Source organism: Amblyomma maculatum, chromosome 8 (assembly GCF_055883805.1).
Source record: "Amblyomma maculatum isolate TAMU_Amacu chromosome 8, ASM5588380v1, whole genome shotgun sequence".
NCBI classification, from domain to species: domain Eukaryota; kingdom Metazoa; phylum Arthropoda; class Arachnida; order Ixodida; family Ixodidae; genus Amblyomma; species Amblyomma maculatum.
The window spans coordinates 47,029,423-47,054,566 of NC_139351.1; the positions used below are offsets into that span (position 1 = coordinate 47,029,423).

Here is a 25,144-nt window from a genome sequence, read left to right on the forward strand (position 1 = left end):
TTAGATTTCTCCCTTAAATTGAGAATAATCTGAATGTTCGGACTGAAGATGTTTTATCCACGTGTATAGAAAGCTTCAAAGACAGCCTTGCACAAGCAGTTTTTATTACTGTTGTTTCTCTCAGCTAGAATTTTTTTTTTTCGTATCGGTGAGTAGAATGTAGTGTCCTTTTGCAGATTCCAATCCGAAAGCATTTCCTTCGTCATGAGTGGCGTGGACACAGCCGGTCGTCAAGCGTGTCATAAAACGTGTCTGTGCAAAGTGTCAATAATCATTTTTATGAAAAAATAATAAACAGCTTAATAAGGACGCATGTAAATAGTTGAAATTATTACATATAACTCGATAAAACAGAAATCAGACTACTTGAAATTATTTGAAATAATGAATTCAACTTTGGCTGGGAGCTGTGGACAGAGCGTGCCCACAGAAACTGTTATCAGAGCTATCCATGTGAATACTCAGGTCATTTTGACACTTGGTATCCAATCTAATTCAAGTAGTACCAACACGACACGAATCTCCAAATCGAATGGATCATCTTAAGGTTTTTTTTCCCAGCAATCCCAATATTTTACTCCATTAGAATTTGATCAGAATTGATATCCTTTATCGAGTATGGCCATTTGAGTGCTGACTAGCAAATTCGGACTTGCCGCACTCAAGATATGTGTCCCCAGGTTACCAACCTTTGCGGAATTTGACCAAAATCTTTTTCTGACTTATTACAAGTACGGTTATTGCAGTGTTGACCTAGAAATTGTCCTGGCCACCCCTGAAATTTCGTCCGCCTGGACCGCCGAAATTTGATTTTGTCCGTATTTAGCCAAGCTTCGAGTCAAACCTAATTGTTTGTGGCCAACTGATTGCATGATGACGCAGATTTATGCGGGCCACACTCCGAATTTGGCGCCCTGGACCTAGGCCTTGGAAGCCGTCCGAATTTGACAGCAAATTGGTCACTAGCCTAATTTTAATATGGTCAATTGAATGCAGACTTCAAAATTTCGGTGTAACATCCACTTGAACCGCCATTCACTTCGTCCTAATTTGGCCAATAGGAATTCCAGCTAAGCAATGGTATTAAGCACTGCAAGGCAGAGCTCATAATGGAAGTAGGAACAGATCTCGCTATGTTTTCAGCATTTCTGCACATAAGGCGGCTTATGAAGCGCATAGCGGTACTTTTTGGGCTTTTTGTTTAGCCTACACTAAATTACTGCCTCTCACACTTGTAGTTTCCACCTTGTATCTCTTCGTACAGGCAAAATGATGTAGTAATTTCAGTTTCTGCTTGATGATATTAGTGTATTGATAATCAAAAACAGTTGTGTAAAACGCTTCTACGGGGGGCCTACGGTAATGTCCCTTCTAGAACCCAACAAAAAATAAATTCATTCCGCGTCGGGGTCTTTTCCTGATCAGATGCAAATGAAGATAATTTAAACAGAGGAAATAAATACTATGACGCCATCATTCGAGAACATTTATTGAAACTCACTCTACTCCTTTCGCTAAATATCTTAACGTGTCTTCATTCCAACGGGGCAATTTAGGGTCATCAGACATGTACTTAATGAGGCAAATATTTCTCCTGGATGCGGGATTATGTGGCTAAAGCTGTGATATCAGCGGACCAAATGCAGGGACATTAGGAAGGCTTTTCCCTTTGGTAGTGTAGCAAGGCTCGCGGTAATGTCCCTGCAGGCAGTAGGCTAATGAGATTCTACAGAGTGAAATACGTATCCTTCTCTTCTCGTCGATGAGAGAAGGAAGAGGCGTGCTTGCGTGTGAAATACCTTTATGCGCACGATCTAAGAAGACGCGGACAGGTGAATATGGACGCCTCAATTTGTCACTCGCCCTAATCTGGGCCGCCGCAAGTGCCGGCCGCCTTTTGGACACCGACCGTCAAGCATATGAGAAGGAAGGCCTTCCAAGCCTTTTTAGGGGAGGGATTAAAGAATAAAGTAGGGATTCGATTGCCTTGGTCCCACCATGTGGGACAGAGGCAAGCGGCTCTCTGCACAACAGTCCTGCTTCACGTTCTGTTCGTATCGAGCAGTTTGAGACTGCAATACAACACTCCCGCCGGGGTTTGATAGCCCTCGTATGATCACACTGCCAGTGCCGAACTTTGCAATCGTCAATAATTTAGCAGAACCGCCCGAGCCGATGACCTAGCTCCCTCTAGCCTTATCCCTAACTGCTCCCATTCCAAGTCTCTGAATACTTTCTCTAAGCAAGTCGTGAACAGTGCTGGGAAGATCGTGTCTCCTTGCCTAACACCTTTCTTTATGGGAATTTTGTTACTTTCTTTATGCGGAACTATGGTTGCTGTGCAGCCACTATATATATCTTCCAGAAATTTCACGTATGGCTAGTCTACCCCCTGATTTCGCAATGCCTGCATCACCACCGAGGTTTCTACTGAGTCAAATGTTTTTTCGTAATCAATGAATGCTATGTATGAGGGCTGGTTATATTCCGAACATTTTTCTATCACCTGGTTGATGGTATGGATATGATCCATAGTAGAGTACCGTTTCCGAGACTCTGCTTGATCCTTTGCTTGATTGCAGTATAAGGTTGTCCTGATTCTATGAGCGATTACCTTAGTAAATACCTTACACGTAACAGACAGTAAGCTGATTGGTCTGTAATTTTTAAGGTACTTAGCGTCGCCTTTCTTATGAATGAGGACAATGTTTGCGTTCTTCCATGGTTCCGGTACCGTCGATGACATTAGGCACTGCGTATAAAGGGTGGCCAGTTTTTCTAGCACTATATCCCCCCGTCCTTCAAGCCATCTCTAGTTATCTGATCCTCTCCAGCTGATTTCCCCCTTTTCATAGTATCTATTGCTTTCCTAACCTCGTCCTTCATCACTAGTGGAACTTCTGACTGTTTTTTCCTACCTCCAATCTCATGACGGGCCTGACTGCTTTGGCTACTGTACAGACCAGTATAGAACTCCTCTGCTATTTTGACTATTTTGTCCATATTCGTGATGGCGTTGCCCGCCTTGTCATTTAGTGCATACGTCTGATTTTTGCCTATGCCCAATTTCTTCTTCACCGCTTTAAGGCTTCCGCCGTTCTTTACAGCATGCTTAATTTTCTCCATGTTATACTTCCTTATATCGGCCACTTTGGGCTTATTTATTAGCTTTGATGTCTCTGGCAATTCTATCTGGTCTGTTCGATTGGAAGCCTTCATACTCTGGCGTTTCTTGATTTTGCTACAGAAACCAGAATGTTATGGCGTAGTAGGCCCTGGCATAGTAGGCCCTGAGAAGCTACCTATAAGATCGTAAACAAATATGTAATATTAGTGGAACTACCTCTCTAGATAAAGATATCAACTAAGGTGTTCATCAGGGATCTATTTTAGGACCTTTACTGTTCATATTATATATTAACGACCTTCGTACTTTTATTAGTCCAACTCACTGTGTATTATACGCGGACGATACTACCGTGTCATTATCTAACAGGTTCGTTGATGATCTTACTGTTAATTTGAATACCGTTTTGTGCAACATAGCAAAATGGTGTCTTAATGACCACCTGGTTATTAACCCCACTAAAACAAAGTTTTTAATCTTCAAAGTAGCCAGAAAATCCTTCCTTGCACTCCTACGTTAACCCTCTGTTCCTACACTATCCCAGCTTCCGATAACACTAGCTTTATGGACGTTAGTCTTTATTCTGGACTTAAATTCTCAGCCCACATCATTCATCCGAGAAAAATACCTATGTTTGGCATCCAAGCTCTCATTAAAGCACGCCTATATTTTCCTTGTTACATTCTCTTATCTCTATATTATGCTTTCATTCACAGTCGCCTAACTTACGGGATTGTCGTTTGGGGAAATACTTACAACTGCCATTATCGTCTGCACAGCATATACAAAATCAGGCCATCCGCATTATCACCTGCACCGTGTTTTTCACTAGCGCTCGTCCCTTATTATATGAACATCATATCTTACCAGTCCACCAGCTCTTTCAGCAACACCTTGTAATGGCGTTCTTTAGACTATTGAATGGCAGCTTGCAATTCCAGTTTGTTAATTCGTTACTACTTTCGAACTATAACTCTACAAGATTTGCAGCGAATAACAATTTACTACTCCCGAAAGTTCGTACTAATTATGGAAAAATTACGACATATTTTGCAGCCATTTCATTTTGGAACTCATTGCCTTTAACACTGAAAACTTATATGTCCTTGCCCACATTTAAGAATAACTTGAAGGAATATTTGTGGAATCGCTATTGTTTTATATTTTTTATGTCTGATACGTGTATTAGTGCCTTTGTGTTTGTGTAAAACTACTGATTCGCCTAATTCCTGTGTTACTGCCTTCATTTTTGTGTAAATATACCGATTTGCCATGTTTTGTATATTACAACTTTTTGCTAAGTTTGCTGTTATTTATTTTGTTGTATTGACCTATCGAGGGTCCCGGTGCAGTCTTATGACTACGGGACCCTCGTCTGTATTTTTATGCATTTTGCAAATATGTTCAATCTAATAAACTTTCACTTTCACTTTAAATCTTTCGTCTCCTTTGACAGCTCACCGGTATCCTCTCTAGCTATCCTACCGCCTACTTCTACAGCGCACTCAGTAATGATATCTCTAAAATTATTGTTTATTGCTTCTAGGATAACGTCGCCGTCCTTAGTTAGAGCTGAATATCTATTCTGTAGTGAGATCTTGAACTCTTCTGCCTTCCCCCTCACCGCTAATTCGTTGATGGGCTTCTCTTTCACTAACCTGTTGCGTTCCTTCTTCAGATTTAGACCAATTCGGGACCTCACCATCCTGTGGTCACTGCATCACACTTCATCAACGATCTTCATCAACGTATGCGCAAATGCATTCTCCCGAGCATGCCCAGTTCGTCCCTTTAAAGCAAGGAAGAAAGAAGCGAAAGGGTAATGAGGTGCAACGAGAAGAGGCCTGGAGACAGCGGTTGGAATTCAGTTACAACAAAACATGGGCATAAAACTACCGTCGGAAAAGAAGTATTCTAATAGCAGTCATTTCTAAATCGTTTTCAGAGCATAGAGGTTGGTCGTTACAATGGAAAGTTTATGCGGTACGGATTCACCTGCTTTTTTTTTTTATTCCGGTGAAGTACTTTGTAAGAATTGTCCGGTAAATTTTAACGCTATATAGTTATCGGCCCCGTGTCGCAGAAAAGCCGGTGTCGAGGTTGAATTTGTAATGCAAAAATAAAAAATACAGATACAATAAAGGCTTGGCAGAAAAGCGCTGCGTCGAGCAACGTTCCTTCGCAGTGCGAGATGAGCACGCAACCACTTTTGCCCAGAACCGCATTTCCTTTCTCCGAACGAAGGTGGACCTAATGTATGCATTTTCGTTTGACTGTAAGCTAATGTTTAGGTACGCCATTACAAAAAAATTAATTACGGAAATATAGTTCAGCGGGACATGGGCAGAACATGTAGTGCGAAGAGAGGATAACCGATGGTCGCTTAGGGTAACAAACTGGATTCCAAGGGAAGGAAAGCGTAGCAGGGGGCGGCAGAAAGTTAGGTGGGCGGATGAGGTTAAGAAGTTCGCAGGGGTCAAGTGAATGCAGCTAGCACAGAACCGGGTTAATTGGGGAAATATGGGAGAGGCCTTCGCCCTGCAGTGGGTATAGTCAGGCTGATGATGATGATGATGATGATGCGTTCAGCGGGTAGCAAAGAACATTTCTGCTTTGATTACCTGCGTTGCAACGCTCACTGGAAAATGCCTTCGATCTTACGGCGTTGCCGCAGCAGATGGCGTGAGCCGCCGCCCGAATCAAAGCCTATACATCCGTGCACTGTCTTCAAAGCATTAGTCTTTCAGGACAGCGGAGACAAAGACAGACTACAGACTTTAAGCGGGATGAAATAACCAAACGGTGGTTATCGAATTGGCTGCGCAGATAAAGGCAGGAGCGAAATTTCATCCGGCACTCAAAAGGAAACGGTGTGGTGTATCATACGAAATATGTCGTTGTGAGGCTGAAGTGCTTGAGAAGACAATACACCTACCGCGTTGATCTCCGAAAGGCGAAAGCGAAGCTTAAGCATCCTCCATTTTTTTTGTTTCGAATTGTGTACGTTATGTGGCCTTAATATTACAGTTGAAAGACTAAGTAACTAAAGGTAACGTTTTGTTATCAGTTTAAATGGGATATGTTTGCCTCTGTCGTGACGGTGGGACTAAGTCGACCCGGCCTTCACTTGGTAGCGTGCAGAGACTCCGGGTTGATGAAGGATCGAATCTTCGAAGTTGGTAAAATATATGCAAGCAGGTTTAATGGCACTTTGAGAAAACTTATTTACTTGAAAAAAAAAAAAGGGATATCAGCAAAATGGCAAGCGTTAAGAGTTCATAACGAGAAGCGTCTGAATGAGCCGTTTACCCAGGGCTCAGAGCGTCATTTCGTGCTACGCAACGTTCTTAAATCCCCCTATGTCCAGCCCCTCTCTGAAGATGCTGACCAATCAGTTCCAGGGCACACCCCTCAGATATTGGCCACGAATCGAACACATCACTGCACTGATGGTCTGATGCACAGACTGGTCCAGTATTGTTCCGTCGGGCGTGGTCACTTGTTGTCGGGTAGAGCTTGGGAACGGCGAGGACGTAAATTTCGATTCTTCTGCAAATATCCGCTATGTTGGTTCCGGCAAGTGGATTTCCTTCTCAGAAACCCAAGTGTACGTGCGCGCCACGAATACTGCTCCCAGCATTGTCCCTTTCCGGCATTTGCAACTCTTTCCTGCATTCACGGGATATCCTCTAATGGCCGTAACCCTCATGCTCCTTTCTTCTCCTGTACGTCAGCGGACGTGTCACTCCGGTCGTCTCCTTTTGAAAATAGGCAATCCTCACTGGACAATAGCGCCCCTCGACGGGAAGGGTGAACAGTTGAACAAAAGCGCTTCCGGCTATTTCTTACAGGGCGACGTTTCTTTGTATTTTTCTTGACGTTCCCTTGACAGGGCCATCTTGGCAGTTGTAGAGTCACGACAAAGCAAAACATGGTCACACAAAAAGATTCATGTGAACAGGCTCACTTAAAGCCCTTACACCAACAGCACATATCAATACCATGCCCACATGCGCACAATAGTGCGCGCATGCGCGCTCCATGCATGGTCACAACAGCCTACTCGCCCGCCAGAAGAGTCGCGAAGTGCAGCAGTCGCAGCTGCTGCATGAAAAGACGACTTAATGGCCTGCACATGAACGCTTGAAGCTCGCTGTCGCTTGTCGCGTTGTCTTGATTGTCGTAGGCCAAATTGCTTGAGCTATCTCTGAAAGTCAACCACCTGTCCAAGCAAGCACTCGGCTCTCGTCTGAAGAGACCAGGTCAAAAGAAACCTGCCATCGTTGTCCGAGAAAAGCCCACACTCAAGACGCTCAGGACCCACGTATGCCTAGAAAACCAAACGTGCTGCTTTACATAGTCACATATATAAAAGCGCACGAAAAAAAAGAACCTGAGCGTCAATTTGGATGCATGGTGAGGAGCACCTCGGACCGCTTAGAAACAGCGGCTAAGCGCGTCCGCATTCCCATTTAGCTTCCCCTTTTTGTATCTTATTTAAAATTGTACTGCTGTAAAATCAAGCCCCACCTCAGAAGGCGACTGTTCTTCGATGTCACAGTTTACAGCCAAGCCAGGGGACAATGGTCCGTCTCTACGGTGAACTTGGCCCCTCCAAGATAGCACTGCAATTTTTGAGTGGCCCATACAATGCAAGCGCACTCTTTCTCTGACGCGCAATAAGCCCTCTCTGCTCCGTCTTTTTGAGAAGCTCCTGAGCTTGCTTTCTTCTCCGCTTAGGCAAATCAAGTTGTCACCCATCTCCTTGGGAACCCATCTCCTCAGGAAGGTTTAACGTTAGATTTACCGCGGCTTCCCTCTGCAGATAAGGCTTCATAAGATTGCAGTGATAAATGCGCACTTCTTTACTCCTACTGGGGATTTTCACTGCGCAGTTAGTGTTAGAAAGCTTTGCAACGACTTCAGCAGGTACTTCCCACTGTACTTCGAGATTATTCTTCCTTGAACCTCTCAGCAACATCACCTGGTCCCCGATACGAAACGTCCTTTGACGGGCCGATTTATCATAGTACACTTTGCAACGAGCCTGGGCTGACTTCATGCTTGCCTCAACGAGTTCCTTAGTGTTATGTAAGCAATTCGGGAGGTTCAGAAAAACTTTTCTACTGTTGGGTCTTCTCCTCGCCCCTCCCAGGCTTCGCGCACCATTCGCAAAATGAGCGCAATGACCTTCCGTACACCAACTCGGCTGGGCTAAATCCAGTGGATTCGTGCGGCACTGACCGCAAAGCGAAAAGTGCTGCAGGCAGGCAGGTATCCAATTCGCGCTTGTTTTCATAGCACAGTCCTCTCAGGACGCGTTTGAGAACAGAATGCCATCTTTCTACGTTGTTGCTCTGCGGATGGTGGATCGAGCTGCGCGCTACCTTAATGCCGCATCGCTCGAAAAATGAGGTGGTGAGGACACTTGTGAAAACGCTACCCTGATCACTCTGGACCTCGGAAGGGAATCCAACTCGTGCAAACACTGACAGCAGCGAATCCACTACACTCTCGGACGTCACATCGCGCAGCGGAACAGCCTCTGGAAACTTTGTGGCTGGGCATAACATAGTGAGGATATAACGGTACCCTGACTCTGTCACAGGAAGTGGCCCAACTACATCTATTACTAACCGGTGAAACGGCTCGGTAATGATTGGTACTAACACCATCGGACCTTTCCACTTATCTTGCGCCTTTCTAACCCGCTGGCACGTGTCGCATGACCGTACAAAATATTCCGTGTCCTTAAAACATCCAGGCCAATAGTATTCTTGCAACAGCCTCTGCTTTGTTTTCCTTATTCCAAGGTGACATGACCACGAGCTGCCATGGGAAAGACGCAGTAAGTCTTGGCGGTGCTTTTGGGGAATGTCTAATTGGTCCCGCTCTACTCCGCACTTATCCTTGAATAAGCGATACAGGACTCCCTTTCTCATCTCGAAAGAAATATTCTTTGCTGTCTTAGTGGCGCGGTGGCGCTCCCTTATCTCCTGTATCTTGTGATCATTGGCTTGCTCCATAGCTAAGTCCTATCGAGTTCCACTTAGAAGTCTCGTGAGATTACTAGACACTAGCGGCAAGAGGTTACGCTTAAGAACATCCTCATTCCGCGTCTCATCAAGCTCACTCTCAAGTTGACTTATCTGAGATGCCTCGCTCTCAAAGTTTTCTGACCCGCTATCTTCCGAATCGACCACTGTTTTAACTGCCATTCCCTCCACTGTGGAATTTTCTCGAATGAACAGTGTAGCTAACAAGGGAGTAATTACTCGTTGCATCCACCCAAGCACAGCCATACGGCTACAAAGGAAAGCTATACAGCCTTCTCAGAAACTTCGTAGTTATAGAAAAATTCGTCCTGATCCGGGAATCGAACCCGGCACCACCGCCTTTCCGGGGCAGTCGCTCTACCGACTGAGCTAACCAGGACGGTCAGCAGATCAGATGGTAGGGCGAGAGCGAATTGATCTACAACTCGAAGTGGGAATGGTGTTGGTCAAATATTTAGGGGAATCCCCCAAGGTGGAGTAGATTTGTAACAAGGGAGTAATTACTCGTTGCATCCACCCAAGCACAGCCATACGGCTACAAAGGAAAGCTATACAGCCTTCTCAGAAACTTCGTAGTTATAGAAAAATTCGTCCTGATCCGGGAATCGAACCCGGCACCACCGCCTTTCCGGGGCAGTCGCTCTACCGACTGAGCTAACCAGGACGGTCAGCAGATCAGATGGTAGGGCGAGAGCGAATTGATCTACAACTCGAAGTGGGAATGGTGTTGGTCAAATATTTAGGGGAATCCCCCAAGGTGGAGTAGATTTGTAACAAGGGAGTAATTACTCGTTGCATCCACCCAAGCACAGCCATACGGCTACAAAGGAAAGCTATACAACCTTCTCAGAAACTTCGTAGTTATAGAAAAATTCGTCCTGATCCGGGAATCGAACCCGGCACCACCGCCTTTCCGGGGCAGTCGCTCTACCGACTGAGCTAACCAGGACGGTCAGCAGATCAGATGGTAGGGCGAGAGCGAATTGATCTACAACTCGAAGTGGGAATGGTGTTGGTCAAATATTTAGGGGAATCCCCCAAGGTGGAGTAGATTTGTAACAAGGGAGTAATTACTCGTTGCATCCACCCAAGCACAGCCATACGGCTACAAAGGAAAGCTATACAGCCTTCTCAGAAACTTCGTAGTTATAGAAAAATAAAAAAATCTACTCCACCTTGGGGGATTCCCCTAAATATTTGACCAACAGTGTAGCTAGTTCTCGCGCCTTTGAACGTGTTAAGGCTTGCACAACTCTGTCTCTGAAAAGGATGCCCCTCTTTCGCAGCAGCATGTCCGATGTGTTGGAAAACAAATACGGATAGGTCTTAGGAAGCTTTCCTGAAACGGCAGCCTCGGTTGTTAACTCGCCGAAAGGGCCCTCAATGACCACGTTCGCGATTAGCAAGCACACACTCTGCTCCTCCACTACCTGGCAGATCCATGCACACTGTCCTGTACAGTCGGAAGGCGACACATACGCCGGATGGACAACATCCATCATTGCGGCCGAATCGCGCAGTACCTTGCAAGGCTTCCCGTTTACTACTAGGCCATGCATGTAGGGTTCCAAAAGCTTCATGTTTTCATCGCAGTCACTGACATGCGAGAAAGCAATCGTTTCTTTCCGGCAGTTGACGGCAATGTGACCATGCTCATTACACCTAAAGCATGTGAGCGGCTTCCCAGCCTCAAGCTTGTTCTTTGTGTTCTGCGCGTTGTTCACTTCCACACTTTTCTCACTGCCGTCCTTTCTAGGGAGTTTGCCTGAAGAAGCCTTCCTTTCTTCGTTTGCAACTCTAGCAAAGAACCTTTCCTGACGGTTATTCACACTCAACTTGGGATTGCGGGGCCTATCCACTGCTGGGTTGCTGAATTGTCGGCGCGAAGCGTACTCCTCAATGAGTTCGGCAGCTTCAGTTGCCGACTTAATGTCACCTCGGTCCTGCAACCAATTGTTTTCTTTTTCTGAGAGGCAGTTATAAAACTGCTCCAAAAGAATTCGCTCGACTACAGCGTCCCTATCACTGTAGGAAGCATTGCTCTTTAGCCACTCGCCCAAATTGACTTAAATTGTACTGGAAGTCAGAGTAACTCTCGTCCCTGGACTTAGTAGCGTTCCGAAAACGTTGTCTGAACGCCTCGGCGCTAAGCCTATACTTTCTAAGAAGGCAAGCCTTGACCTTCTAATAGTTGTCCGCGTCCTCCTTGCTTAGCCGCGCGACAACCTCCGCTGCTTCGCAGGGCAGAACCGTCAATAATCTCTGAGACCAAGTGTCTCGCTGGAAGGACAGTTTTTCTCAGGTTCGCTCAAAGTTAGCCAGATACACACAGATATCCCCTCATCTCACATTTCGCTGCATGTACTTTGACATCTTGAAATCTACCTCCTTGTTGAGAAGAGGTACCGCTAGCTGGGGACAATTGCGCGACCTCTTGCTCAACTCTACTTCGAATTTCCGGAGCTCAATTTCTTGGTCCAGCCTTTTTGAATCTCTCTCAATTTCACGCTCACGCCTCTTTTCCTCTTTTTCCCGCTCTTTCTGCTGTCTGAGCTGCTCTTCCTTTTTTTGTCCGATGAGGTTCCATGCTTCACTGAGCTCCTCATCATCGGTTCCCAAATCAGTGACTGCCTTTAAAATTAAGGGGTTCCGTGCCAAACCACTTGTATCAATTCCAAATTCCTCACACAATAGCAACAGTTCCGGTTTCTGCAGCTTTTGTAGGTCCATAAATGCTCCGAGTGTCGGCTACTTCCAAAACAACTGTCCAAACTACCAAATCTATAGGCGTTTAAACACTCTTTATCAGTTCTAAAATCTAAATCTGTTCTTCCTCCGATATCAGCAGTTTCAGTGCATCTAGGATGGCTTCATGTGTTACATTGTCGTAAGCACCTTTTATGTCTAAAAACAATACCGCAGTCAATCTTTTCAGATTCTTTTGGACATTGACTGACGTAACCAGGTCTACGACATTATCTATAGAGGAGCTGCCGCTTCGAAACCCAGACATGAAATCTGGATATTTTTCGCGTCGTTCCAAGTACCACAAAGCGTGTTAATAGCATCCTTTCCATTACTTTGCCGACGCAGCTGGAGAGCGCAATGGGGCGGTATGAATTAATATCGAGCGGTGATTTTCCGGGTTTTAGAACTTATAGCTGGATACGCAGTTATTTGTCAGACCGGTCACTGTTCATCCAGACAGAGGACTGACGAACATCCTCACATAGAACCTCTCGCGGAGTTCCGCAGGGTGGGGTACTGAGCCCCACTCTATTCAATCTTGTGCTCATCGGCCTAGTCGACCTGCTGCCTCAGTCAGCTCAGATTTCGATATATGCGGATGATATTTGCATTTGGGCCTCAAACGTGACTCGACCCCAAGTTCGTGCAAGACTACAAAAAGTGGCATCGATTGTGACGTCATATCTTCGTGTACAAGGTCTTACTATCTCAACAGAGAAGTGTTCTGTGGTGGCCTTCACACGAAAATCAATGTCACAATACGCAGTATACATAAATGGCAAAGCTATTCCTTATGAAAAGAGTCATCGCTTCCTTGGAATCGTCTGATAGGAACCTCTCGTGGAGTCCACATATCAGTGGTATGAAGAAAAGACTGACGGCGATTGCCCATGCTCTCTCCTTTCTATGAGGCAAGTCCTGGGGCGCGTCAGTGCACTCTATGCTGCAACTATACCGTTCACTTTTCCTGGGTTACATGCGGTACAGCTTTCCAATATTCAATAATATTAGGAAGACGAACATCGAGATCCTCCAAAGCGTGCAAGCTCAAGCTCTCCGCATCTTCCTTGGACTGCCAAAATGCACATTAAAGGCAGCAACGGTTCTTCTCTCCCGCGAGCATCCCATAGCTACATATATTGCTGTTGAAAACATGAGGACACATATACGACACCTCACCCGGGTTTCCCGTCACCACCTGGCAACTATCCCAACAATTAGACCACATACTGCATTTTCCAAAACCATAGCAGCTCATCGCACCTACCTTCCTTCACAGTTCACTCCAGCTTCAAGACCGAGTTTACCCATGTGGAGCCTAATGAACCGAAAGTTTACCTATCTATTCCGGGAGTAAAAAAGAAAACGGGTGTACCATTGCCTGCCTTGAAGCAAATGACGTTGGGTCACCTGTACTCTATGCACAATAATTGTGTACTGTCTACACCGATGGCTCAGTTGCTTCAACAAGCTCCGCGAGGTCCGTAGTGATACCGTCGAGGTCCATCGTGCTGAGGATCAAGACGAAGTACCCCACCTCTTCAAATGGTGCGGAACTGGCTGCCTTACGTGTAGCTATTGAATACATCGGCCAGGAACTTCCAGGTGTCTGGTCCATTTTTACGGACTTGAAAGCAGCGCTTCAAGGCGTTCAAGCGGCGCTACGTCGTGGATCACATAAACAACTAACTGCCAAGATCCGCGTGCTATACCACGACGCTACATCAAAAGGTCATGATATAATTTTCCAGTGGCTACCTGGACATTGCGGTATTGAGGGAAACCACCAGGCAGACCAAGTTGCCCGTTCTGCACACAACGACGGAACTACAGTGAACATTCCTATATCTAGAGTTGACGCAGCTTGTCGACTTCGTTCCTTAGCGGCGGAGCTAACGCTTTCGGCCTGGAACAAAGGAGAATTTTCCAACCGACGCCTCAGGCAACTAGACCCTGGGCTGCGCCTTCGTGTTCCCCCTAACAAAGGGCGACGCGAAACAACACTGATGTGCCGTATGTGGCTCGGTGTTGCATTCACCAAAAAATACGCTTATGTGATGAGAATGGCGGATAGCCCTAACTGTGAAAGATGCGGCTGCGAAGAGACCACACAGCATCTCCTTTGCGAGTGCCCTGCTTTTTCAAGCGAAAGATATGCGCTGCGTTCGGCTCTGGACCATCTTGACAGCCGTCCTTTCACAGAGGAGAAAATCCTCGGCCCATGGCCACAGAAGGCGTCTAACGGCAAAGCCTTCAAAGCACTTATGCGTTTTATGAGAGACACAAACTTGATTGAGAAACTGTGACTGTGCTCCTCGCCGCCTTACATTTCCTATCATTCTCTTCTATCTTTCTCCTTTAAACTCCTCATTCCCCTTACCCAGTGCAGGGTAGCAAACCGGAAGCTTTCCTGATTAACCTCTCTGCCTTCTCTATGTTACTCTCTCTCTCTAACTCTGTTCTAGAACCTGTTCCACATCAGAAGAAAAGCCAAGCACTCACTCACACATGCGATCGATGTTCCGAGCTGTTCTCTTGTTGGCCGATTGTTGCTCCTGCTTGTTGCTTGAGATGCCACCTCCGATCACCAGATGTTGTGTCTTGTAGCTTCAGATGTCACCTCCAATCACCAGATGTTGTGGCTTGTATATTCGTGTCCCAACGCTGGTCACCAGTTCTCGTGACGGTGGGACTAAGTGGACCCGGCCTTTACTTGGTAGCGTGCAGAGACTCCGGGTTGATGAAGGATTGAATCTTCGAAGTTGGTAAAATGTATACAAGCAGGTTTAATGGCACTTTAAGAAAACTTATTTACATGAAAAACGGGTATATCAGCAAAATGGCAAGTTTTAAGAGTTCATAGCGAGAAGCGTCTGGATGAGCCGTTTACCCAGGACTCAGAGCGTCATTTCGTGCTCTGCAACGTTCTTAAATCCCCCTATGTCCAGCCCATCTCTGAAGATGCTGACCAATCAGTTCCAGGGCACACCCCTCAGATATCGGCAACCAATCGAACACATCATTGCACTGATGGTCTGATGCACAGACTGGTCCAGTATTGTTTCGTCGGGCGTGGTCACTTGTTGCCGGGTAGAGCTTGGGAACGGCGAGGAGGTAAATTTCGATTCTTCTGCAAATATCCGCTATGTTGATTCCGGCAAGTGGATTTCCTTCTCAGAAACCCAAGTGTACGTGCGCGCCACGAATACTGCTCCCAGCATTGTCCCTTTCCGGCAATTGCAACTCTTTCCTGCATTCACGGGATATCCTCTAATGGCCGTAATTCTCATGCTCCTTTCTTCTCCTGTACGTCAGCGGACGTGTCACTCCGATCGTCTCCTTTTGACAATAGGCATTACTCACTTGACAATAGCGCCTCTGGACGGGAAGGGTGAACACTTGAACTAAAGCGCTTCCGGCTATTTCTCACAGGGCGACGTTTCTTCGTATTTTTCTTGACGTTCCCTTGACAGGGCCATCTTGGCAGTTGTAGAGTCACGACAAAGCAAAACATGGTCACACAAAAAGATTCATGTGAACAGGCTCACTTAAAGCCCTTACACCAACAGCACATATCAATACCATGCCCACAGGCGCACAGTAGTGCGCGCAAGCGCGGTCCATGCACGGTCACAACAGCCTCCCACTTCATAAGTCGTGCAGCAGCGCTTCAGGACATTTTCTCCGGGATTAAATAAGTCCTTTATCGTCTCGAAACAGCCTCATGAGGTGGCACAGCATATAAAACCATACTTATCACTTATAGATACAATGCACCCCATTATGGCACGGATGTGAAACTTTCTTTGGCTATTTTTTTAGGGATTACATATGTCTTAAACTAGCTTATATAGGTGTAACTACTATTAAGCCATTTTAATGGCATCCCCGAAGCGCTTGTCTTTGAAAACAAAGTGTGCAGGTTTTTGTATTTTAATAAAATAAAAGCTCTGCGTGTTCATATGAACAGTTCCCAGAAGGCCTTTTTCGCGCAAGAAGCTTGTAATGGTATATTTAAATGCCCAGTACTCACGCTAAATATTTTTAAGTTACAGTGCACTTTGTGTAAAGAAAAAGGTTTTCACATTATAACATTAAAAGGCTATTAGATGTTTAGAGCAGCTGAATACAGTAAACACGGCAACATGCAGAACAAGAAGCGGATTGTCGGTACCACGTAGAAGGTCTTTACGTGAACGGAAATTAGCAACAACAATATGCAGTCTGCAACCAAAAAGACCTTCTTTTTTCTTCTGTTGCGTTGAATTCGGCCGGCGCAATGTGGCGCTGATTACACATGGCAGGATGGTGTGTGCGAACTTAATCGAAAGCGGGTGTCATAAAATGTGTTGCAAAAGCTCACCTCACGCATTCAATTCTATTATTATCATCAAGCCGCTTGCGTCTAAAACAAAAACTACAACACTGCTGTTGATCTTCCTTTCAAATGTTCTTTTTTCTCGCTTAGTTGAAGTATTCAACTCAAAATTGTAGCACATACAATATCCGCGCGTGGAAAAACATGCTCTCGGCAGAAAAAAAAAAAAGCAGGAAGAAAACGCGGATGGTGCGAACGTAACCGCTGCCCTGCAAAGTTTAACTGCCGATTCATCGTCATCTATGACGCTGATAGATCTCTCTGCTGTGTAGAATAAGCAACAACGCCTCTACTAAGGAGAGAAAATAGCCTTAATTAGAGAATAGCCTTAACAAGGAGCAAAACGATTGCAGTGAACATTGAACATGGAAGAGGAAAACGCAATTCAATAACGCCATTTGTGCATGCGAAAGAAATCACACTTTAGCTAAGTTAAAGTTAAATTGGTTCACAGGAAGGGAAAGGCGCAGTAACTGTCACACTTGCTCTGTGAACACCCGAACCGCGCCGTAAGGGAAGGGAGGAGGGTGGGAATGAAAGTGGAGAGAGAGAAAGAGGAGCCGTAGTGGAGGGCTACGGAGTAATTTCGACCACCTGGGGATCTTTAACGTGCGCTGACATCGCACAGCACACGACGCCTCTTCGTTTCGCCTCCATCGAAACGCAGCCGCCGAGGTCGGATTCGAACCCGGGAACTCCGGCACAGTAGTCGGGCCTCTTACCACTGCACCACCCCGGCGGGGCACACTTTAGCGGCAGATTTCAATTTCTGGTTATAATTTACTGTGTCGCAAATTATATTTCCAAAGTCTAAACTGAAAAAATGAATACAATGAGTCTTAGAAGAAGAGAGATAATAGATATTTGTCGCTGACTGGGCTTGTTTTCTCTAATTATGCATGGTCTTTCAAGTTGCCTCATTAGTTTGCATCTGGCCACCTGAAAATTGCCTCTGTTTCGCACATCGTTGTAATTTCCTTCCTTTCTTTAAAAAACCTTTTCTTATTTGCCAATATTCATTTTCGAGTTAGAGTTGTTTATTATCATCCTCTTTAAAGAATGAAATATTTTATCCGCCGTGACGAAATTCTCTTTACATGGTGTTAACTTGTTTCCCACTTCAGAATTCACCAATTCCGAATCGCTGTACAATTTGCTAGGCGTACATGTTAAGTCAAATTAAAGTAATTTGTAGTATGAGCGTTAGTTTAAGGCTGGTACGTATTTTTTTTTCAGCTACCAGGTTTATGTCAAGGCTGATTACTTGTTTCCTTCACCGTCCCATGTTGCGCTTGGATGGATGCAATTACTCTGGTATTAAGCACCTACACAGAGTATCGGGAATTCCTCTCAACACGTTCAATGCACCACAAAGCTGCTTATTAACGTCTGCAAATGTAGTCTGGCCGAAAGTTTCCAAAAATGCACCCTTGTGCTTTCTTAATTATGACAGTTCCTAGCTTAAAATGATTTGTACAAATTCGAGGTATGTCAAAGCTGCAGCGACAAAGTATGTTTAGCTACTCGAGCTCTGAAGTTCATTTACAGGGTAATTTTGCGTGCGGGTATAGGAAAACAGAGCACTGCAGCTAAAGCTTTCAAAAACAGTCGGAAGATTTCTTTCTTCTCGCCTTCCCTGTAAGTTCCGTAATGTCGCTTAGGCAAAGTTAATGCAACTTCTCGCCACGCAACAGTCCATATGGAAAATTTTCTACCCACGTTGCATCAAGTATTGGCCTAACTGAAGCCACTAAAAAAACACACCGTTTCATTACACTCCTTCTTCTACCTTCCTTGATCACCGCCAGATTCTGTCATTGCTCCGCTTGGTTTGCAAAGGCAGGAAGTCCTGGAAAAAGAAAACGCATATCAAAGCTTGGCATCAATGCAATAAAGCACTTCCGTCTGCTCTGTCCAGTAGATAACTTCCTTTAGCTGTGTTCTTTGTCTGATGTATGAGCGTTTAAATGAATTGGCAGATTCCCTTTTTCAGCCAATGTGCACAAAACACCTTTTCTTCTAAGAAAGCACTTCCAACGTGCTTTGCAAGCATTGAAAATCTGCTATCCTGACAAATAAACAGTGCGCGAACCGCGGTTATCATGGTCGGCAAAACATGTGAGACTGATGGAGCTATTGTTCTCCAAGTAACACCCATGCAGAATGCTTGCTTGAAACATGACACATTGAACCGAAATGGAGAAGAACCCTTCCTTTGTCTTATGCTTACGGTATAAGTGTAATGAATTGACGGCTTACGTACACCTTCATGAGAGAACCATGTTTTGATATTTTTTTCTCACAAGAAGTTCATTGGTTTAATTTCTCGCTTAATTTGCATTTCTGAACAAAACGGAACTAAGTAGAACGCTTGCGTGTGAATCAATTACCTGTTATTCATGACAAGGTAGCAACTGGTACAAAATTACGAGTCCACATAGATGAACAACGTCGAGGATATCTTGCTTGGACGCATCGAATCAAACCTCGCTCAGTACGCTTCAGACCTTGATGCGCCCACACGCAGCTGAACGGCACACACCTGATCGTCTAATAACGCTCCCTTAGATATTCCACGAGCGTCAGGGATTTGCTGTGTGCGAGCGGATCTCGCAAATCCATCATAAACTGCGACACAACATTGGGCTCTTCTTAATCGCCTGCTCATTCGCAAACGATCATCAGCGCGTGAGGCTGACGAGATATGCGATGTTTCGCATAGAAGCCGTAGTGTGATCCTTGAGCAAGGAAAGAAGTTACGCAAGTAAAAACAGCGCCGATATTGCCTGCCTGTCCCATCGTAAGATTCTAGATTTCACTCTGTGAACTGATCGCAGCCAACGCTTAACACTACCGTTCACATACAAAAAATAACTGAACCGTGAGACGTTAATGGAACTGACCTGAATTTTACCCGAAAGTCGGCAGGCACGATGGAATGCGGAAGTATAAAAAAACTCCACAGATGCGTCACTGATGACCCGGAAAAACACTCCTGGACGACCGGAAATGCAACCAGGAAAAAGTACACGTGCCTTAAGCTTTCAACAGTTGGGGGTATGTACATGACATGCATGAGGATTAAGAGGAAATGTGTCAAAGTAGAGAACAGGCCAATGTCTCAAGCGAGCGGTGGGTGTTTGTTGGTCATTCTGCTGTTAAATGTAAGGTGATGATTTTCAGCCTGCCAACCGCAAGTTTAACCAGCCTTCTATAAGTCAGCAATGATAAAATTGGGAAATCCTGATTAATTCCACCAGTGCTCAAACTGAAATTCGCTTACTAAACTACAACGCGAGTAAAATATTCTATTTGCATTTACTTTAATATGTATATTTTCAGTTTTACTCATTTCAGTTTTCCTAATAGCTGTTGATATCATGGGCATTTTAGAAAGAAGATCGATATATTTTCCATGCTTTCACAAAGCCATTAACAACATATAGTGCTTTTGAGGCTCATTCGTGCTTCTGTGGCATGCGTTACTTAGAAAAAAAAGACGTACTGTTGAGGACAAAAGGTTCTGACAACACGTTTGACTATTTGCTACTAGAAGCACAATGTGAACGAATTAGCTCATTTCTCAAGTACAGATGAAATAACTAACTTCCACATCGACAAGTGCGGTCCGAGACTATTATCCGAAGTCATACGCGCTTTGCTTGCAGTTTGCGTGGTCCCCAGACTTGTGCCCAATATGTATGTATGTATGTATGTATGTATGTATGTATGTATGTATGTATGTATGTATGTATGTATGTATGTATGTATGTATGTATGTATGTATGTATGTATGTATGTATGTATGTATGTATGTATGTATGTATGTATGTATGTATGTATGTATGTATGTATGTGCGTATGTGCGTATGTATGTATGTATGTATGTATGTATGTATGTATGTATGTATGTATGTTTGTATGTATGTATGTATGTATGTATGTATGTATGTATGTATGTATGTATGTATGTAGGTGTGTACGTACGTACGTACGTACGTACGTATGTATGTATGTATGTATGTATGTATGTATGTATGTATGTATGCATGTATGTATGTATGTATGTATGTATGTATGTATGTATGTATGTATGTATGTATGTATGTATGTATGTATGTATGTATGTATGTATGTATGTATGTATGTATGTATGTATGTATGTATGTATGTATGTATGTATGTATGTATGTATGTATGTATGTATGTACGTACGTACGTATGTATGTATGTATGTATGTATGTATGTATGTATGTATGTATGTATGTATGCATGTATGTATGTATGTATGTATGTATGCATGCATGTATGTATATATGTATGTATGTATGTAGGTATGTATGTATGTATGTATGTATGTATGTATGTAGGATGGCCACCCAAGATAGGTCATGGCAGAGAGTTCTGACAAAATGTGATTCACTGGAGAAGGTAATGGCAACCCACTCCAGTATTTCCTGCCAAGAAAACCCTATGGCCAGTCACAATACCATTAATGATATGGCGCCGGAAGATGAGCCCCCCAGGTTGGAAGGCGTCCCACATGTTACTGGGGATGAACAAAGGGCGATTCCTAGTAGCTCCAGGACGAATGAAGCGGCTGGGCTAAAGCCAAAAGGACGCTCAGTTGTGGATGTGTCGGGAAGCGACCGGAAAGTCCGATGTTGCAAGGAGATGTATCACATAGCAACATGGAATGTAAGATTTATGACGCAAGGTAAACTGGATATCGTAAAGCGAGAAATTGACAGATTGAACATTGATATCTTGGGTATCAGCGAGCTCAAGTGGACCGGAATGGTAGAATTTAACTCCGGCGACCATTATGTCTTTTATTGTGGGCACGAATCCAAGAGAAGGAATGGGGTCGCTCTCATAGTAAAGAGAAGAATGGGCAAAGCAGTGCTAGGGTACAACCCCAAAAACGACCGAATGATTTCACTTCGGATCCAAGGTCACCCTTTGAACATAACAGTTATCCAAGTCTATGCACCGACCACTACTGCTGAAGAAGCTGACGTTGCAAGATTTTATGTGGACCTACAATGCCTTTTAGACCGCACCCCATCATCAGACGTCGTTTTTCTCATAGGAGACTGGAATGCTAAGGTAGGGAGTGAAGAAATATCCGGAATTACAGGCAAGTTCGGTCTTGGTGAGCCAAATGAAGCTGGGCAGAGGCTAGTAGAGTTTTGTCAAGAAAACAACCTGACCATAGCGAATACTCATTTTCAACAGCACAAGAGGCGCCTGTACACATGGACTTCATCGGACGGTCTGTACAGGAATCAGATCGATTATATTATTTGCCGGCAGAGATGGAGAAGCGCTATACAAGCAGTAAAAACAAGGCCTGGGGCCGCTTGTAGCACCGATCATCAGCTTCTTGTTGCCAAGATTAAACTTCGATTGAGGAAAACGCAGAAAACTAGAAGGCCTTTCAGGTATAATCTGGATCAAATTCCATTAGAATATGCTGTGGAAGTGAGGAATCGATTTCAAGAATTAGATCTAGAAGACAAAGAACCCGAAGAGATGTGGACTGATGTTCGTGATATAATACAAGAAGTTGCTAATAAGGTTGTTCCGAAGCAAAAGAAATGCAGGAAAGCAAACTGGTTATCTGAAGAGGCTTTGCAAATACCTGAGGAAAGGAGGATGGCAAAAGTTATGGGGGAAAGAAAAAGATACAAGGCTCTCAATGCGGATTTTCAGAAAATAGCAAAGAGAGATAAGAATGCCTTCCTGAACATACAGTGCCAAGCAGTTGAGGATAACAGCCAATTAAGGAACACAAGAGCTCTGTATAAGACAATCAAAGATATCAAAGGAAGCTTCTGTGCTAAGCTGGGCGTGATAAAGGACGAACGAGGCAAGGACCTCACTGAAGCCGCAGAGATAAAGAAGAGGTGGCAGGAATACACAGAAGAACTGTACAAGAAGGACCCGAATCTGCAAACCCAACATAAGGCGGTTGTGATCACTGATCTCGAGCCGGGCATCCTGAAGAGTGAAGTTGAATGGGCCTTAGCCAGCCTTGCTAAGAACAAAGCTAGCGGAATTGATGGTATTCCAGCTGAGTTGCTTCAAAACCTCAACCACGACGCTGTTAACACACTGCATACATTATGTCAAAAGATTTGGACACCCCAACAGGGCAAAAGGATTGGAGGAGGTCAGTTTACATCCCCATTCCAAAGAAAGGCAGGACCAAAGATTGTTCCAACTACCACACGATCGCGCTTATTTCGCATGCTAGCAAGGTGATGTTGAAAATCCTCCAAGGTAGGCTGCAGCAGTATGTGGATCGGGAGCTTCCGGACGTGCAAGCTGGGTTTCGCAAGGGCAGAGGAAATAGAGACCAAGTTGCCAACCTTCGCTGGATCATGGAAAAAGCAAGAGAGTTCCAGAAACCCATCTACTTCTGCTTTATTGATTATGCGAAAGCGTTTGATTGCGTAGATCACAGCAGATTGTGGCAAGCTCTCCAAGAGATGGGAGTTCCAATTCACCTCATCTGTCTCCTCAGGAACCGGTATGAAGGGCAAGAGGCCACAGTCCGTACTAGGCATGGTCTTACTGATTGGTTTCCGATTGAGAAAGGAGTGAGGCAAGGTTGCATACTGTCGCCCTGCCTATTTACCCTTTATGCAGAGTGCATCATGAGGAAGGCCGGTCTGGACGAGTCTTAAGCTGGAGTGAAGATTGCTGGAAAACGTATCAACCTTAGATATGCGGATGATACCACTTTAATGGCAGAAAGTGAAGCGGAAATCAAGAGACTTCTGATGCGCGTACAAGAGAGTGAGAAGTTTGGGCTTAAACTGAACATTAAAAAGACAAAGATCATGGCGTCTTGCCCTATCAAGTCCTGGAGCGTCAAGGGACAAGAAGTGGAAGCTGTGACAGATTTTCTCTTCTTGGGCTCCAAGATTACCTCGGAAGGAGACTGCGGCCATGAAATTAGGAGACGCCTGCTTCTGGGAAAGAGAGCAATTGTTAGCCTTGACCGCCTAGTAAAGAGCAGAGACATTAGTCTGCCAACCAAGATCCGTATAACTCGTGCTATGGTCTTTCCAGTTGTGATGTATTGACCGCCGAAGAATTGACGCGTTTGAATTGTGGTGCTGGCAAAGACTCTTGATAGTTCCTTGGACTGCCAGAATATCAAATCAGTCAATATTGTCGACCCTAAATCCTGACTGCTTATTGGAGGGTCAAATTCTAAAGTTAAAGCTCAGGTACTTTGGTCATCTGATGAGAAGAGCGGAGTCGCTGGAGAAAGATTTGATGTTGGGAAAGGTTGAGGGTCGCCGGAGAAGGGGTAGGCAGCGAACGCGATGGTTAGATGGCATCCTCGAGGCACTGCAGATGAAGTTATGTGATGTTAGGAAGATAGTGAGAGATCGGAAAGCGTGGCGTGACATGGTCCATAGGGTCATGAAGAATCAGACACGAATGAACGACTGAACTGAACTGATGTATGTATGTATGTATGTATGTATGTATGTATGTATGTATGTATGTATGTATGTATGTATGTATGTATGCATGTATGTATGTATGCATGTATCCACACACCCATCCATACAAACATCCATCCATCTGTTCATACATACATACATACATACATACATACATACATACATACATACATACATACATACATACATACATACATACATACATACATACATACATACATACATACATACATACATACATACATACATACATACATACATACATACATACATACATACATACATACATACATACATACATACATACATACACGATAGCTGTCCTTCAATGTTCTCGAACCAGGTCCGAGTGCCGTCCTCAAGACTGAAGTAGACGTTTCGGAACATGGCAGCGGCATCCCTGAAGCTGAAGGCGGCCACCCACTCATAATGCTGCAAACAATCGTTCACATTCTAAAAGCTGACCACGTGAACAGTCTTGGGGCTCGGGAGTACTAAAGCGTCACCTACGTTGGTGTCGTGTAAGGCATTGCGACGACTTCGGGTCGCGCAGTTGACATGTTTGATGGGGAAAGCTCTAGTGGTAGGCCTCGTTGCCGGCGATTGTCACGGTGAGCAGGAGCGTCCACGAATGTAGGACTGTTACTTCGGCTAACTGGTGGGTACGGGACATCGCACCTTACTTTCACCGGATTAGTCATGGCGCTTATGACAACTATCAGATGAGACGTGGGCCTAGTAGGCAGCGCGACGGCACCAGTTGACAGCACGTCCTGCCGGGAGCGGAAGTGACTCACTTCTTCATTTTCCTTTTTTATCGGAGCGCCTATTTGCAATATTACCAGTAGGTCAAACCGTGTTTAACAATGAATACAAGTCATGAGACGAAATACAAATGAACGAGTTGAATTCACCTTTGTCAATAACCCCAAATAGGAGGGGGAGTATACCGGGTGCCCCAGCTAACTTGAACCAAGGGGTACAAAATAATATATTTGAGGTAGGTCAGTGAAAGCAATTGCATTCAACTGCCAGCCTCCTTGCGCACTACAGGCAATTTTTTTGTTTTGCAATTACTTAATTAGCTAATTATGTTAATTTATCTAATTTATTAAATATCGACTTTAGACTATACATGCAAATTGGAAAGTTGTAGAGCACCTTCAGAAACCCCCATTTCATTAATTGCGATAAAGAAAGTCTCACGTGTATCTTTTTTTCCGGGCTCAGAAGAAAGCCCGCGAAATACAAATAATACCACGTGACTAGTGCATTTGTGCGCCGCGATTGTGGTGCTCTCAGTCGTGGTTTGAGCGAACGAAATCAGCTGCGGCCGTGTCTTCTTGGCCC

General features: G+C 44.6%; 1 long non-coding RNA gene and 3 other non-coding genes across 5 annotated transcripts; all 4 read right to left on the bottom strand.

Annotated features, from left to right (window-relative positions):
- Positions 1-64: 64 nt before the first annotated feature.
- Positions 65-18,854, bottom strand: LOC146181100 (uncharacterized). Of its 2 annotated transcripts, XR_014700158.1 has the most exons (4): positions 18,739-18,854; positions 18,074-18,158; positions 4,786-4,916; positions 65-252 (listed from the first exon to the last, which is right to left on the bottom strand). It is a non-coding gene; the product is annotated as an uncharacterized LOC146181100 (long non-coding RNA). The 2 variants fall into 2 exon arrangements; XR_014700157.1 differs by lacking the exon at positions 18,739-18,854 and having other exon boundaries at positions 18,074-18,481.
- TRNAS-GGA (transfer RNA serine (anticodon GGA)) lies at positions 9,489-9,562 on the bottom strand. Its single transcript has one exon. It is a non-coding gene; the product is annotated as a tRNA-Ser (tRNA).
- On the bottom strand, positions 9,774-9,847 carry TRNAS-GGA (transfer RNA serine (anticodon GGA)). The gene has a single exon. It is a non-coding gene; the product is annotated as a tRNA-Ser (tRNA).
- TRNAS-GGA (transfer RNA serine (anticodon GGA)) lies at positions 10,059-10,132 on the bottom strand. Its single transcript has one exon. It is a non-coding gene; the product is annotated as a tRNA-Ser (tRNA).
- Positions 18,855-25,144: the final 6,290 nt, after the last annotated feature.